The sequence below is a fragment of the Monodon monoceros genome, unplaced genomic scaffold (genome assembly GCF_005190385.1).
Source record: "Monodon monoceros isolate NGI ecotype Baffin Bay Population unplaced genomic scaffold, NGI_Narwhal_1 Super_Scaffold_5, whole genome shotgun sequence".
In the NCBI taxonomy this organism is placed as follows: Eukaryota; Metazoa; Chordata; class Mammalia; order Artiodactyla; family Monodontidae; genus Monodon; species Monodon monoceros.
This window is the reverse complement of record NW_021703782.1, coordinates 104,609,918-104,613,556: the sequence shown is the minus strand read 5'-3', so window position 1 is coordinate 104,613,556 and position 3,639 is coordinate 104,609,918.

The following is a 3,639-nucleotide window of genomic DNA, read 5'->3' as shown; positions in this document are numbered from 1 at the left end:
CCCCCACCAAAACTGCCAGTGCTTCCGGGGGTGCGTCAGAGAGAAAGCGATGTGCGCATACGGGACTCGCGTTTGGGGCGGGGCGTCAGGAGCGTGCTCAGAGAGAGCCGGCGGCTGCGCAGTATAACCTGGAGCACGTCAATCTGCATTAGGGACTTTAGGGCCACCGCTGAGAATTGAGCGGATACCGAGTCCTAAACCCTTTGACCTATCTCAGTTTGTCTAGCAGAGATTGTGTCAAATCCTTTTGTGCCTCCACAGAGCCTTTGGCTCGTAGTGGATGCTCAGTAAGTGTTCAATGAAAGGACCAGTGCCCTCTGTGTGGCAAGCACTATGCCGGGAACCCCTATGAGAAGCTCCACCCCAACTGGAGGGAATGACATAATTGGTCCAGACTCTTCGTGGTAAACTCATTCTCATTAGCCAGTAGTTGGACTAGGCATAGGCATGTGACCAACTTCTATCCCATATTACGTATTATAGAAGTCATTGAGTGGGCCTTCTGGAAAAGTTCTTGTTTGCTTATTTTGTTTTTGTTTTTACGGAGTCCACTAGGATTTCTAGTTGAGTGTGCTCCTTAAGTGCTTTGCCATGGCCTGCAAAGCAGAAAGATTGGGAGAACCTAGGTCTCAAATGACGTTAAGCTACAGTCTCAGCTTTGGACTGCTTACTCCTGGATGTTTGTTGCATGAGCCTGATAAACTTACTTGGACTTTATTTCTAGCAGTATTATAGACTACATATCTCCAAATATAACGGCAACAAAATATATAAAATTGCTAGGAGAAGTATTGAAAATACACTTTTTAAATGTATAGATAACCTTGAGAGAAAGTCATGAAAATCATCTGAGGCCAGAAAGGGAGCAGAAACATAAGCCTAGGAAGTTAGAATTAATGTTCAGAAGTTATGCACAGGTACAGTCTGTATCTTTTCTGATTGGCTTGGTGCATATGCCATACTGACAAATATTTTGAAAATCATCTCTGGAGGAAGGTTAACAATAACGCTACTACCAGCTATGGGGGCATCTACGTGGGTCCAGGCAGGATGACAGCCAAATTGGAACATCAGGTTGGGAACCCAAGAAGGAATATATCTTTGGGGAAGGATAGACTAGAGAAAAAACAAAATACTGCCCTGCAGAGGCAGGCAGAAAGGAAAGTTGACTCTGCTTGGTTCTGGGTGGAAGGGTAAAACATTTTCCTAGTGGATGCATGGCCAAAATCTGGCCATCACATGGCCACACTATTTGCATGGTCCAAAAGCCCACAAGCTGAACATTTCAATTTAAAATAGATCTGGGTAGATAGTACCTATGGTACTTGGCCAAAGCAAAGTCCTCTTGAGAAGAACTCACTGTCAACCCAGGTCTCAAAGAATTCCCACGGATAGGCTTCCAAATGAATATGAACCCACAATCAAAAAACAGAAACCCATGAACTGAGAAGACAAGTGGCAGAGTCAGATACATTTCAAGTGTATAGTTCATTGGAAAGGTTAAATAACAGATACAGCTGAAGAGAAATTAGTGATCTAAAAAATAGATTTGAAGAAAATTACCCAAAAGCATCCCAGAGACAAGGAAATGAAAAAAAGTGATGTCTATCACATGCTTATCAGTTATGTTAGAAGATAATAAAGTGAATATGAGCCAGGCAATTGTCAAATAATGATGGCTGAGAATTTTCCAGATTCAGTGAAAGATAAGCATCCTCAGGAAACACAGTGAATACCAAGCAGGATAGGGGAAAAAAAAAACCTAGATTCAGTCTGGTGAAACTGCAGAACACCAAAGCATGAGATGATTTTAAAAGCAGATGGGGAGTTCCCTGGTGGCGCAGTGGTTAAGAATCTGCCTGCCAATGCAGGGGACATGGGTTCAAGCCCTGGTCCAGGAATATCCCACATGCTGCAGAGCAACTAAGCCCGTGCGCCGCAACTAGTGAGCCTGCATGCCACAACTACTGAAGGCCACGTGCCTAGAGCCTGTGCTTCACAACACGAGAAGCCACCCCAATGAGAAGCCTGTGCACCGCAACGAAGAGTTGATCGCTGCAACTAGAGAAAACAGCAAGAAAGACCCAAAGCAGCCAAAAATAAATTAAAAATAAATTAAAAAAAAAATTTAAAAGCAGACAGAAGTCAGATAATCCACCATGGAATAACAGTGATACTAACTCCTGACTGTACAATAATGGGAACAATGATAACAATAATAGCATGAAATAATATCATTAATGATATAATAGCCTTACTGTGATGAGAGAAAATAATCTTATACCTAGAATTGCATACTTAGCAAACAATCTTTCAAAAATGAAAACATAGTACTTTTTGGATCAACAAAAACTAAGAGTTACTACCAACAGAACTTAACTGAAGGATCTAGAACAGGGGTCCCCAACCCCCGGGCCATGGACTGGTACCAGTCCACAGCCTGTTAGGAACTGGACCACATAGCAGGAGGTGAGCGGCGGGCGAGGGAGCGAAGCTTCACCTGTATTTACAGCCGCTCCCCATCGCTCACACTACCGCCTGAGCTCTGCCTGCTGTCAGCATTACGGTGAGTTGTATAATTATTCCATTATATATTACAATGTAATAATCATAGAAATAAAGTGCACAATAAATGTAATGTGCTTGAATCATCCTGAAACCACTCCTCCCACCCCCTACCCCTGGTCCGTGGAAAAATTGTCTTCCGCAAAACCGGTCCCTGGTGCCAGAAATTTGGGAACTGCTAATATAGAAGATATATTTCAGGAAGAAGTAAAATGATCCCAGGAGGAAGACCTGAGGACTAATAAGGATTAGTGAGCAAATGAAATGGCAAACATGGTTAAAGATAAACGAACATCAGAGACAAAAAACAAGAACAATTATAATTTGTGTGATTAAAAATGGCAAAACCAAAATAATGGAACGATAGTAATAAAGTATAAGAGGATTACTGAAGTTAAAATATTATGAAGTGTGTGTTAGTTAACTGTTGCATAACAAACAGCCACAAAACCTAGAGGGATGCAGCTGTATTTGTTTATTGCTCACATGTCTAGTGTCTGCTGGGGGTTGGTTAGAAAGCTTTGCTGAGTTTGCCTGGGCTTGCCTATATGTCTGGGGTCAGCTGATCTAGTATGGTTTTGACTGGGAGCCTTGACTCTTCTCCATGAGTCTCTTACCCACCAGCCAGGATGTTGGGATAAATTCTCATGGCAATGGCAGGGACACAAAGGAAATGTACAACCACATTTTTCAAGACTTTTTTTAAACATCTCATTGGCCAGAGCAGGTCACATGACTGAGTCCAAGGCTGTAGTAGGAAGGAGCTGTGAAGGATTATGGCAAAGGGTTTGCATACAGAGAAAGTGAGGAATTGGAGCCATTAGTTCAATCGATCTAATTGACTGGTTCCACTGTCCATAAAAATACTGATTAACATTAGACTTCTAATTAAGAAGTTAAAATTTCAAGGCTATTGAAAGAATAAAAATAGTTATAGACCAAACCAGAGGAAGAAAAGTAATATTGTTAAAAAGAAGGAAAGGAAAAAAGGGGAAGGAAATAAAGGCAGAAACAAAAGAACATAAAAAGTGGAAAAATGTAAAGCATGAAATAAAGTGGAAAAATTTAAATATT